At 39.1% G+C, this 14,438-nt stretch overlaps 1 long non-coding RNA gene across 1 annotated transcript; it reads left to right on the top strand.

Annotated features, from left to right (window-relative positions):
* The first annotated feature begins 2,149 nt into the window (after positions 1–2,149).
* LOC141577830 (uncharacterized) lies at positions 2,150–11,389 on the top strand. Its single transcript, XR_012507298.1, has 3 exons — positions 2,150–2,545; positions 5,106–5,220; positions 10,168–11,389. It is a non-coding gene; the product is annotated as an uncharacterized LOC141577830 (long non-coding RNA).
* The last annotated feature ends 3,049 nt before the right edge of the window (positions 11,390–14,438 follow it).

Genomic DNA, 14,438 nt, shown 5'->3' with positions numbered 1-14,438 from the left:
CATTGGTAACCACCAGTCTGTTCTGTGTACCTGTGAGTCTATTTCTGTTTTATTATAGTAATTAATTTGTTTTATTTTTTAGATATACATATAAGTTAATAAATAGAATATTTGTTTTTCTTTCTCTGACATATTTCACTTAGCATAATACCCTGTAGGTCCATCCATGTTATTGCAAAAGACATTATTTAATTTTTTAATGGCTGAGCAGTATTCCATTGTGTGTGTGTGTTCATGTGTATATATGTGTGTGTATATGCATGTATATATGTAAATATACATATATATATAATATACCACAACTTCTTTATCCAGTCATCTGCCAGTGAACATTTGGGTTGTTTCAGTGTGTTGGCTATTGTAAATAGTGCTGCTGTGAACACTGGGGTGCATGTGTCTTTTTGAATTATATTTTTCTCCAGACATATACCCATGAATGGGATTGCTGGATCACACGGAAGTATATTTTCAGTTTTTTAAGGAAACTCTATACTGTCCTCCATGGTGGCTGCAACATTTACATTCCCACCAACCGAGTAGGAGGGTTCCTTTTTCTCTTAAAAGGTCAAAAATTCTCTACATTTATATACTTTCCTTACAGTTTAGGACACAATTTGGCAAAAGCCAGATAGAATTTAATAGGAGTAAATACAGTATTTTTTCAAATGTCCATGCATTATGGATAGATATGTTATTGAGTAGTTGGTTCCCTATTTTTGTAGATGCAGAAGTTTTTATAGCTTCACAGACATTTCAGTCTTGCAGAAAGAAAAATGTCTTTGCATTTTGCTGAACTTGTCCGGGTGGCTTTATGGAATTTGGTCCAGGCCTGCAGAGGTGAATACACATCCAAACCTGAACCATTTGAATGTCTGCAAGATTTTAAGAGTCTAGAATGTCAGATCTGGACTATAACTCTGGTGAATGACATCAGTGAGTGGACTCAAGAAAACTCCATTTGAGTGCAAAGCCTTTCATAAGCCAAAAAAGGCTTTGAAATTGTGGCAAAGCCAGAGACTTTTGTGCACCACATATGGCCACAAACCCATGGGGACAACCACAGGCCTTCTGGAGTGCCAAGGGAATTCCATGTGAGGAGTCCAGCACTCACAGGAATCCAACAAGTCCCTGCCAGCCAGAGCACCTTCATTGCTACTGTGGTATTTTGAGCAAATGTCTTTTCTTCAGGTTCAAATTGGTTTGTTGTTTTTTTTTTAATAAAAGAAAATCAAACAACTTCTTGTTCCCTTGGTGAAAGTAAAAGCCTAACATTTTCTGATTTCTTTTGACAGAGAAAACTTGAGCCTATGAATCTAAACTCATCTGTGATGGTCTGCAGCTGGGAGGAAGCAGATCAGTGTCAGTCCCTTTGCAGCCGTTGCCTGGGAGCCTGCATGTTCCCTGGAATGATATTTGAAACATGTCACCCTAGCCGTGCCTTCGCTCTGGACTGGGAGGCGAGTCAGTCTGAATCTGCATTATGGAATGTATGTTTCAGATCCAAAGCTAGGAGATTTTTTTAATAGCCAGAGAATGTAGTCATAAATATATTTATTAATGTATTTATGCAAGAACAATTTTAAAGTTTTTTTATTATAAAAATTTCCCCCAAAATTGAAAATGAAAGAACATTGGAATTAAAATCCAATGGAATTAAAAACAGTGGAATTAAAAATCATCTGTACCTTAGTTATACATAAAGAATCTTAAAATCCTTCTAAACATTTTTTTGTTCAAATGTAGATATTTTTCCCTTCCAAAAATGAAAATTATTATTTCACATTTTTTTCTTTTTCCTTTTATTATATATTCCATATCAATAAATATAATTCTTTTAAATCCCTTTTAATGGCTGTTTAACATTATATTGAACAGATATGTAAATAGTCCTAGTTTTAAGAAATTTAAAAAATTGTCATTACAATGCCCCTGCAAAGAATTTTTTCGTGTTTCTATTTTTAGTTACTAATTTGGACTAAAAGTTAACGTTTACTTTTCTTCATCTAAAACATTGGTTATTTTATGAATGAATTGTAAGGATTTTAAATAACTTTTCAGTAATTTCAACAAAGAAATTAACTTTAAGGCAAAAATATATGATGGTTTGCAAATCTATTTTCATTATATCTTCACTTTTACCAGTGTCATATCTGTGTGTGTTTGCACAAGTGCTTTAACTACCAGCAATGTAAGAAAAATCTGTGTACTAAAAATGTGAAAATAGTTTCCTGGTTTGTGTTTTCATTCTCCCAATATAGGTTTTGGATGACAAGCTTGTATTTGCAAATGTACACACCCTGTGGGAGGTGCTCTGTACATACGCTGAGATACTGTACATAAAATTGCCTCTGAATCCCAATCATCTGAAAACCGTGTCCTCAGCCTTTGATACCTTCAGCTGTTTTATGAAAGTCCTCCAAGTGGATGAAAGTATCAACAACCGGAACAAGAGTTTTTCATTGCCCTATTTGAGAAGAGCTGCGTGAACGACTTTTATATTCAGGATAGAGATACATTCATCAATCCAACCACCAGGAGCCGCACTGTAAGTCTAAACCGAGTTTAGCTGCTGTCTTGGGGGTGATTTAGAACCTGCTGTTGAATTATAAGTGATTTGGTTTTGTTGGTTTGGTTTGGTTTTTAAAAGCTGCCCATAAAAATGAAAAAAGGGAAAGAAAAGAAATATGCCTACAGATTCCTGTTAGGATAGTAAACAGTGGCTGGTTATTTACCCTGTATAAACCACACGCTTTCTTAGAATCTATTTAGGTTTACTTCATCCTTTCTCAGATCAAGTATCAAGTAAGGGACAGTTTTAAAAAAAAATTCAGGATTAACTGGCTTGTGAGCTCCGGGATCTGCAAGGCAGCTTTCCCTTCCCATGGTGTAAGTCAAATGGCAGAAATGAAATAAAGCACTTCATGTATCCTCCGGTGTTAACAGGAAAAGTTAAGTCTTCTTGACCTTGTTACTTCCTGGGTAAAATGAAGATAATATGTCAGGAGTCGACAAGCCCATTTAGGGCAGGAACCATGTTGTCTTGTTCACTGCTGAATCCCAGGCACCAAGAAGGCTGAGTTTAACAAGTGGGTGAATGAATGAACTGTAGTTCCCCCAGAGTTACCATGTGGGGCAGTGTGGATTAGCATCTAAGAGCATAGACTCGAGAGGTGAGGGTACAGCTCAAGTGATGGGGCGCATGCTTAGCACGCATAAAGTCCTGGGTTCAGCCCCCAACACCTCCTCTAAAATAGGCAAATAACCCTAATTACCTCCCCACCCCCCACCAGAATTACCTTATTATCTCCCTGCCACCAAAAAAAAAAAGAAAAAAAAAGGTAGAAGTGGCCAAGAGCATAGACTCAGGCTGGAACACTTGTGCTGGTTTCTCGCTGTCTACCTTGTAAAAGTCATTTAGCCTCTGTGTTTATCAAGTTCCTCATCAATAAAATGGGGATAATAATAGTACCCACCTCGTAGAGATGCTATGGGGATTAATGAATCTGCTTGAATTTTAGAACAGCCCTGGCTAATAGTAAGTACTATGCATTTGCCAGCTCTTTTCATAATTAGTGACAGATGTTATTATCAACCAAAGAAGTATTAGTTCTTTGTAAGGGAAATGCATGTTAGACCATTTCATTTATCATTTTCTGTAATTCAGGCTTTTTCCCTCTGAAATACCATTTTCTGTCTGTGCACTAGTAAATCACAGGGCTTTCCAAATTTCATCTGTCTGAGTTCTTGTCATGATGACAATACTGCAGAGTTTTGACATTTTTTAGGGACTCCATCTGAGATGACAGCAACCCCTCAAATTCAGAAGCACTTCTCTAACTGACAACATCTCGCATGAAATGAAGTTTGTAAAATGTAAGAGCTTCAGACGCTAAATGATGCCATAAATGCAAAGATGTTATATCTAAGCTCTTTAAATAAATCCTGTCATTGAAATAAAGGAAATACTATATTATAGCGCTCTATGACTTTGTTACCTTGCTATCCGTTTATCTGACTCTCTAAGACAAAAGAAAGCAAAGACTGAGATTGATCATTATTACTGTGTGGTACACGTATTTGTGGATGAAGACCATACTGAAATGCACTGTCTAAGATACTAAAATGGACACTAAACAGCTGCTTGATGCACATGCATGAACAGAACAGGGAGCTGGTTGCAGGGAGCAGACACTGAGCTTCCTGGATCAGAGACTCAGCATAGCAGTCCAGCCCAGCAGTCCACATGTTTTATATTTATATCCCAGCAAAATTAGCAGTGAGAGTCTGAAATGAACTTTGGGGACACTTGCAAACAGCTGTCATGATTACTAATGTGGGACACCAGGATTCTACAGTGTTTAGTTGGCATCTGCACACAACAATTTCTTTTCCACTAAAGCCTGTTGTAATTGCTGGTTCCACATCCAGGCTGAGGAATCATCTCATGTGGTGTTTGGGAGGGAGGTAAGTGGAGTCAGGACCCATGCTAAGGCTGGGTGGGTAATAATCTGGTTCTAGTACAGGAGAAAGGAAAGTAGGTCAGGTGTGAAGGAGAATGACTGGATTTAAATTTTGTTTCTTGAGTAAGCTAAATATATAACATCATGTCAAGTTTCTTTATTGTTTATATTCCATGTGCTGTCACCGAATAACTACTGAATTGTGGGGACAAAAAAGCCTGGGTTTTAGAATTGACCCTGCCCCTAAACAGCCAGAGTCCAGGTTCCTCTGGGTGTCCAAGGAGGGGGCTGCTGCCTCCACTGAAGCAGTTTGGGCACTTGGGTGGTGTAGTTTTTTTTTGCTGTGGAAGACTGGCCCGGTTGTAGGACATTAAGCATCTGCAAGGCCCTCACCAGGTACCCACGGTGGTCCCAGGACGGTAACATCCAAGTGTTCCTTTCCAGCCACGTTTGCAAATGACCCTCAAGGGGTTAGTATTAATCCTCGGTGAGAATTATGAAAAATTATATGGTACCTCCATCCCTTCTGGCAAAGGAGGGCCCCTTATTTACAAATGACCACAAAGTGTTAGCACCACATTTTATTAGCAGAACATGTGAACACGTGGTGACAGTGACGCTCACCTGTTTGCTTCTGCTTCCCAGTGCAACTTCAGCCTCCATCAGAGGACCTCAGCTGCCCCAGCGAACAGGGCCTTCTGTACAGGGAATGTGCTCCTCCTCGAAGCATAGACAAGAAGCAGCCCTTAGATCTCATCAGGTGAGCTGTTGTGGAGAGCACTCCAGTGGGAAGGGCTCAGGGTTGCCCTCATGGCTTCTGAGTGTGACAGTCCTCCAAGAGTGTTACCAACCAGGAAGCTCACAGGAGCTCTGAGCTTTGTTGCCCCAAGTTTTTACTGGAGACTTTATTACAAAGACATGATTTATTGGGTCACTACTGACATGGCTACCCCAAACACTAACTGTAAGTCAAAGCCCTAACATTTGAGCCCCTACCTCTCCTGATGGTCAGTCACTTGTCACAAAGCTCAAAGCCCCACTCCTCTAATCACATGGTTGGTGTCTCTGGCTGGCCAGTCCCCATCCTGAGTTATCTCATGAACAGAAGCCATCCAAGGGTCCACCATGAATAGTAAAGACACTCCTATCTTGGGAAATTTCAAGGCTTTAGGGGTTGCCGTCCAGGAACTGGGAACAAAGACCTACCAAATTCTTCATTAAACAGGAGTAAATGTTAGGTTTCACTTAAATTATAAAATAAGAGAAGTATTCTCACTGCTTAGCTCTATCTGCTGTTCGACACCGTTTCACTACACCACGTGACTGTAATGTCGCGCTCAGCATGTGTATTCTCAGAGCATCAGCGCCGGCTGCTCCCCGGGAGCTTATGCTGTTTGTGCAAGGCTGCTGGGAGGAGGGAGGCCAAGGACAACTGAGCAAACAAAAATAATCGGGCTAATAAGGAAACAATTTCAGATTGAAATGAAGGAAATAATACAGTGTTGAGATGGGAGACTTGGGGGAAATGGAGTCAAGAAAGCTATCTTTGAGAAGGTTACATGTAAGCTGAGATGGTGATAAGGAGGCTGGTCTTTGAGGATCTGGGATAAGTCACCCCAGGAATAGAGGCAGCTTGTCCATTGCCCCGAGGCACAAATGTGCTCAGCAGGTTTGAGGAGATACTGGAGCCAACGCTGGTGAGAGTGATGAGACGCGAGGTTTAGAAGGGCATCAGGAGCACGGAAAGTAGTGTAGACTCTAAGTGCAGTGAGAAGCAGTCATGATAGTTTAAGCACTAAGGTAATTTTCTCTCACAATTTGCAAAGATAATGTGGAGAATGAATTGCAGGGACCCAGGAAGCAGGGAGGCCTGGTCGGAGGCTCTTGGAGTGGGCCAGATGAGAGATGGTGGGAGCCAGGGAGAATGCGTTTGGGAAGTGGAGCTGACAGGATGCAGTTAAGGGCTGGCTGTGGATGGTGAGGAGAAGAGAAGGGTCAAGGTAGCCCCAGGTCGGCCTGGAGCCAGGTGCCTGATCTTCCTAATCTCAGTGCCCCATTCAGATGCCCACCCACTTGGGCAAACCTCTTAACCTTCCAAGTGAGGGTTTTAAATCACTGAAGTCTTTTTGTTTGTTTCACATTTTATGGAAAGATTCAAACACGTACAGAAGTAGAGAGAACAGCACATCCAGCCTGTCTGTATCAGTCACCCATCTCCAGAATTATCAACTCAGAGTCACTGTTGTTGCAACTTTCATCTCCACCTCTTCCCCTCCCCCACTTCGGGATCATTTTGAAGGCAATCCTACGTAGCTTAACCTTTCATTAGTGAAATGACAAGGTCTCTTTCAAATACAATTGGAATATTCATTTTTTTTAGGGTTACAAAATAATTCACTGATTGTCACAAAAATACACTTTTAAGCAGTTTTGGGGTTGAAATCAGGATCCAGACTAAGTTCACACATTGCAGCTAGCATATCTCTCAAGTGGGTTCTAATCTATAATTTTCCTGTTTCTCATTTTCCTTGAAATTGCTGAGGGATTTCTCTATTTCCTGTTTGGTTGATTTCATTCTCCCCTGTGGTTAGACTTATTTCTCCATCCTATGTATTGGCTTTAGCTAAGTGATTTGATCCTCCCCTAAATGCTTGATCTGAACGAGGTTCAAATTTGTGCAAGAATATTTGTTATATGAAGTTTTGTACTCCTGTCATAAGGTACATAATATCCAGTTGACTCTCTTTTTTGTGATGACAGCAGCCAATAATGATTGTCACCCGGGATCATTATTTCATAAGGGATTTTATTTCATGTGGTCATACTCTAATTTACTCCCACAATTATCAGCAGGATCACAGTCATGAAGAGGCACTTTCTCATTAACCCGGATTATCCTGTAGAACAGTTTTAAAAGAGGAAGTTTATATATTTGTAAATATTTAAAGTTGATACATTTTTCTATTGTTTCTAATGTTTTTTTTCTAATAGAGGTACTGAAGATTGAATCTAGGACCTTATGCTTGCTGAGCACACACTCTGCCACTGAGTGTACCCCATCCACCTTGAGATTCATATTTATATGATATATTCCTTCTGTTATTTTTGTTTTATGTTATACAGAATTTGATGGCAGGGCAATGGGTTTGATGGCTATTTAATCATTCTTTATGGGATTCTGGGGTTGGTGTGTGTGTTTGTGTTTGTAAAGAAAACAATTTTCCCACTATTTTACGTATGTTTTGTGAAGGAAATTATGTTGATCTGTTCCCTTCTCCTGGTCCATGTATTCCCTTGTTGCTTCCCACTAGTGGCCCCTTGAGCTCTGTGACAAGACTAGCATGTCGTTAATCCAGGTTGAAGGAGATCTGAAGAGATTTATTCGAGGAGATGAAATTTGTAGACAATGAATTGGAAAGTATTGAGAAAGTTATTCATTAGGAGAAGGTATGGGGTTGAATTGTTAAGCGCAGAGAAATCTAAGCTATGAACCACCAAGACAATTATTAACTCCAGGAAAAACAAAGTAGGGAATAAAAAAGTAAGCCTAGCAGACAACTTGCTACAGCTGTGAACAGTCTGTACAGAGTCCTAATAATGTAAACCAAGGATACTGAGCTGATCAAAATTATAATGTATTTGTATCAAAAGGTTGGAAGAATGAAGGTTTGGGTGTGTAGAGGAGATGTGGTTTGAAAGAGAGCTTAATATTCATTTTCCAAAATAGAAAGTTAAATAGGTGATACATAAAGCTGAAAAAGTCAGTAGGCTGTGTTACAAGGATATTAGTCAGAAATAGGGAGTTTTTATTCCAAGAGTCAGCAGTAGGAGCTGAACATTGTTGCTTCTGACCAGGAAATGGGGTGGTTGTTGGGAACTGCTCCTTTTTACAATCGGTGTTCGAGAACTGTTTGACTCTTTAATGAATGTATGGTATAAGTTTGATAAAAAGAAATCAAAGCTGAATTTTGAAAAATTGATGTTAAGAATTGGGGTGTTTTTGACAGAGAGAGATAACAATCAGACAAAACTACATTTGAAGGGATCCTCATTATTTCTAGCCTTTCAGCAAGGACTAGGGGGCAGACATCTGTTTAAGGTTCAAAAATTCTTTCTGACATTCTTGCCGACATGTAACCTTTGGAAGTAATGAACTCTCCGTCATTGTAAATATGCAGGCAGAGGCTGCCTGACCAGCTCTCTAACTGTAGCAGGGTGTGTTTACCATTGGCCAGTTGGAGCAAGCAACTTCTAACATTCTTTCAGTTTTGAATGTGGCATTTTCAGGATGGATAGTTGATAAGAATGTATTACAAAAAGCTTAACAAGAAAGAGTCCAAGACATCTCAAACCCATTGCCAGGGTTTTCTCTGCCAGACACCATCCTGAGCCTGCCATCTGTGAGCCAGGCCACAAAGACCAGTCACATGAGAATGAACACACTTTGTCCCTCCTATCTGATTTGGCATCGGGCTCAGCCATTTTCCCCATGGAATGGTCCACGCCCAGGTCTCTGACGATGGAGCTGGTCTCACAGCAGCCCTGTGAGCGCTGGTCCAGCCCTAGGGGTTCCTGCGTGAAGTTTCTCAGGACTCCAGGCTGTTCTCAGAGCTGAGTCCCCCCTAGGCTAAGCCCTCGGAGCTCATCTCAGCTCCAGACTGAGCCGGAAGCTTCCGAGAGAACTCAGAGCTGAGGAAAGTCACAGGTCTTACCCAGCACTGCCGCGTCAGCAGTGCTCCAGCTGAGGGAAGTAGCAGCAGCAGCAAACACACCTGAGCCGCCGCCTCATTTTTCCGCCTCATCCCTAAGCCCTCTGTGTCTGCCTGTCTGTGTCTGTCTCCCTTTCAGGACCAGCCTGGCACCGCTTCGTGCCCTGCCTCCTTTCTTCTAATCTTGCCTCCCTGGCCTGTTCCATCTACTCCAGCTTAACTGAGTAACATTGAATTGTTTTTGAAACCTAGGAACAGCCGACGAGCTAGATACAAAGAATACAGGGCAGTTCCTTACTCAGCCACATCCCTCCTGCCCTCTCCCATTCCTACATGAGTTTTATAAATATTTTGCCAGAGAGACATTGCACTCCCTGTTGTTATCATTATCAGCCATTTCCTTATTATCTGTGGTTTACGATGCATTTGCTCCAGGGAAGTTCCCGAGATAAGGCAGACTCAGATGACTGGGCCAGTAGTTGAAGTCCACTTGTGTCAAGCCTGTTAAGAATGATCTTTGGTGGGATTTGTTGAATGTGCCAGACTGTCCAGTGAGTGGTGATGATCCCCTGCATCTGCTCCGGAGTCGGCCTCGTCCCCTCCTTTGCTCTGTTCTCATTTATCTCTCTTCAGCAGGTGAACCAGTGATCTGTATTTCTATGATACGTAAAATACTTCTTATTTCACGGTAGAATTTGGGGGCTGCTGTGAAAACGCATATGTTTTAAGTGTGAATTGAGTCAGAGGTTTAAACTTAAAGCCCCCTTGATTTAGAATCAGAAATTAGTATGATGGAAGGAGGGTATAACTCAGTGGTAGAGTGAATGCCTAGCATGCATGAGGTACTGGGTTCAATCCCCAATGCCTCCATTTAAAAAACAAATAAATAAACCTATTTATGCCCCACCTTAAAAACAAAGAAAAAAGAAATTAACATGAGGATGAAGCTACAGAGTGAATATGTGTGTCTTCTGAAACTACCTTCTGTCTTTCTACAGGAAATTCTACGGAGAGAAGGTCGGAATCTACTTTGCTTGGGCTGGGCTATTACATTCAGATGCTCCTCCTGGCAGCAGTCTTGGGGGTGACTTGCTTTCTGTATGTATATTTTAATCAAAATAACTGTACTTAGAGGTAACTTCTCTTTATTCCTTGTTACGGTGCTTACTTAACTTAGAATGACATTCTCCAGGAGCATCCACGTTGCTGCAAATGGCCCTATATTGTCAGTTTTTATAGCCGAGTGGTTTTCCATTGTATAAATATACCACTTCTTTAGCCAGTCATCCGTTGATGGACATTTAGGCTATCTCCATGTCTTGGCTATTGTAAATAGTGCTGCTATGTATATTGGGGTGCAGCTGTCATCCTGAAGTAGGGTTCCTTCAGGATATATGCACAGGAGTGGGATTCCTGTTTCATATGGCAATTCTATTCCTAGTCTTTTGAGGAAACTCAATACTGTTTCCAAAGTGGCTGCACCAAACTGCATTCCCACCAGAAGTGTCGGAGGTTTCCCTTTGTCCACAGCCTCTCTAGCATATGTCATTTGTGGATTTTTGAATGATGGCCATTCTGACTGGTTTGAGGTGATACCTCATTGTACTTTGGATTTGCATTTCTCTGATAATTAGTGATATTGAGCATTTTTTCATGTGCCCATTGATCATTTGTATATCTTCCTTGGAGAATTGCTTGTTTTGGTCTTCTGCCCATGTTTGGATTGGGTTATTTGGTTGTTTCTTAGTAAGTCATATGAGCTGCTTATATATTCTGGAGATCAAGCCTTTGTTAGTTTCATTTGCAAAAATGTTCTCCCATTCTGTAGGTTGTCTTTTTGTTTTACTTAAGGTGTCCTTTGCTGTGCAGAAGCTTGTAAGTTTCATTAGGTCCCATTTGTTTATTCTTGCTTTTATTTCTATTGCTTGGGTAGACTGCCCTAGGGGAAGATTTCTGAGATGTATGTCAGATATTTTGCCTGTATTTTCTCCTAGGAGGTTTATTGTATCTTGTCTTATGTTTATCTTGCTGAAGAGACTATCTTTATTCCATTGTATATTCTTGCCTCCTTTGTTGAATATTAGTTGACCAAAAGTATTTGGGCTCATTTCTGGGCTCTCTATTCTGTTCCATTTGGCTGTATGTCTGTTTTTGTACTAATACCATGCTGTCTTGACGACTGTAACTTTATAGAATTGTCTCAAGTCTGGGACAGTTATTTTTCCAGCCTCTTTCTTTTTTTCTTAAGTTATTCCCTGGAAATTCTATGTCTTTGATGGTTCCATATAAATTTTATTGCGATTTGTTCTAGTTCTATGTAATATGTCCAGGATAATTTGGTAGGGATTGCATTAAATCTGTAGATTGCCTTGGGCAGTGTGACCATTTTAACAATATTGATTCTTGCAATCCAAGAGCTTGGGATACCTTTCCATTTTTTAAAGTCTTCTTTAATTTCCTTCACCAATGGTTTATAGTTTTCTGTGTATAATTCTGTCACGTCTGTGGTTAGATTTATTCCTAGATATTTTATTACTTTGGGTGCTATTTTAAAGGGGATTGTTTCTTTACTTTCTTTTTCTGTTGACTCATCATTTGTGTAAAGAAATGCAACTGATTTTTGAACATTAATCTTGTAACCTGCTACTTTGCTAAATTCTTCGATCAGCTCTAGTAGTTTTTGTGTGGACCTTTTATGGTTTTCTATATATATTGTCGTGTCATCTGCATATAGTGACACTTTTACCTCTTCTTTTCGAATTTAGACCCCTTTTACTTCTGTTACTTGCCTGATTGCTGTGGCCAGGACTTCCAAGACTATGTTGAATAGGAGTGGTGATAGTGGGCATCCTTGAGTTGTCCCAGATTTTAGTGGGAATCTTTTGAGGTTTTCACCGTTGAGTGCTATGCTGGCTGTAGGTTTGTCATCTATAGCTTTTATGATGTTGAGATATGTTCCCTCAATACCCACTTTGGTGAGAATTTTTATCATAAATGGGTGTTGAATTTTATCAAAAGTTTTCTGCATCTATTGAGATGATCATGTGGTTTTTGTCCTTTCTCTTGTTGATGTGAAGTATTACATTGATTGATTTTCATATGTTGAACCACCCTTGTGTCCCTGAGATGAACCCCACTTGAGCATGATGTATTATCTTTTTTATGTGCTGTTGGATTTTATTTACTAGTATTTTGGTAAGGACTTTTTCATCTGTGTTCATCAGTGATATTAGTCTGTAATTCTCTTTTTTGGTGGTGTCTTTGCCTGGTTTTGGTATCAGGGTAATAGTGGCTTCATAGAATGAGTTTGGGAATATTCCTTCTTTTCAATCTTCTGGAAGAGTTTGAGAAGGACTGGTATGAGTTCTTCTTTGTATGTGTGGTAGAAATCCCCGGTGATGCTGTCCAGTCCTGGACTTTTATTTGTAGGGAAGTTTTTTATTGTTAATTCAATTTCATTCCTAGTGATCCATTTGTTCAAGTGGATAGTTTCTTCTTGATTCAGTCTTAGTGGACTGTATGTTTCCAGAAACTTGTCCATCTCCTCTAGGTTATCCACTTTTCCATGTAGTTTTTCATGATATTCTCATATGATATTCTGTATTTCTATGTTATTTGTTGTAATTTCTCCATTTTCCTTTCTTATTTTGCAAATTTGTGCTCTCTCTTTCTTCTTCATTGTGAGTTTGGCCAGAGGTTTGTCGATTTTATTTACTCTTTCAAAAAACTAGCTTTTGGGTTGATTGATTATTTTCTCTATTTTTTAATCTTTATTTTATTTATTTCCTCCATGATCTTTATTATTTCCTTCCTTCTGCTGAGTTTTGTGTGTTTTTGCTCTTCTGTTTCTAGTTCTTTCAGCTGGTGGGTTAGATTGTTTATTTGGTATTGTTCTTCTTTTTTGAGGAAGGCCTGCATTACCCTAAACTTTCCTCTTAGTACTGCTTTTGCTGTGTACCGTATGTTTTGTGTGGTTGTGTTTTCATTTTCATTTGTCTCAAGGTATTCTTTAATTTCAACTTTGATTACATCATCGACCCATTTGTTTTCTAATAGCATGTTGTTTAATCTCAATGCTTTCCTTTCTTTCTCCTTTGTTTCTCTGAAGTTGATTTCTAGTTTCAATGGCATTGTGGTCAGTAAAGATGCTTGAGATAATTTCTATCTTCTTAAAATTGTTGAGGCTTCTTTTGTGACTAAGTACATGATCAATCCTAGAAAGTGTTCCACACACATTTGAAAAGAATGTGTATTCTATTATGGAGGATTGTAATGCTCTGAAAATATCCACTAAATCCAATTATTCTCTTGTATCATTTAATTTCTCTGTTGCCTTATTTATTTTCTGTCTGGAATTTCTGTCTAGTGATGTTAATGTGGTGTTAAAATTTCTGACAATGATTGTATTCCCATCAATTTCCCCCTTTATCTCTGTTAGTAGTTGTTTCATGTACTTAGGTGCTCATGTTGGGTGCTTATATATTAATGATTGTAATATCTTCATCTTGTATCACTCCTTTAATCATTATAAAATGTCTTTATTTATCTTTCTTTATGGCCCTTGTTTTAAAGTCTATTTTGTCTGAAATCAGTACTGCTACACCTGCTTTTTTGGCATTTCCATTTGCATGGAATATCCTTTTCCGTCCATTCACTCTCAATCTATGTGTCCTTCTCCCTAAAATGTGTCTCTTATATGCAGTGTATTGAAGTTTCTTGCTTTATTATCCAGTCTGCTACTCTGTCTTTTGACTGGAGCATTTAGACCATTAACATTTACAGTAATTAATGATAGATGAGAGTTTATTGCTATTTTGAACTTATTTTTGCAGTTGATTTGGTATTTCTTCTTGGTTCCTTTCTTCTTCCTTTTGTGGTATGGTAATTTTCCTTTGTATTGTATTTAGTTTTTGTGACTCACTTGTAAGTTTCTGGCTTGTGATTACACTTTTTTTGTAAGTCTGTTAACCAATTACTGTAACTGTGTATACTAAAGAGATATTAATGTAATCTCAAACCCATCCTACTGAGAACAAAAGATTTAAAAACAAAAGAAGAAAGAAAAAATACTCTCACATTCATGAATTCTCATTTCTGTAGCATTCTGCTTCTTTTCTATTTAGAGTAGACCTTTCAATATTTCTTTTAGCATGGGTTTAGTGTTGCTAAATTCTTTTAGTTTTGCTTCTCTGTAAAATTCTTTATCTCTCCTTCTATTCTAAAGGATAGCCTTGCTGGAGACAGTATCCTAGGCTGCATCTTTTTTTTT

This window comes from Camelus bactrianus, chromosome 6 (assembly GCF_048773025.1).
Source record: "Camelus bactrianus isolate YW-2024 breed Bactrian camel chromosome 6, ASM4877302v1, whole genome shotgun sequence".
Taxonomy (NCBI): Eukaryota; Metazoa; Chordata; class Mammalia; order Artiodactyla; family Camelidae; genus Camelus; species Camelus bactrianus.
Note: the sequence above shows the minus strand (reverse complement) of the source record. Positions and strands in the feature narration are given on the sequence as shown.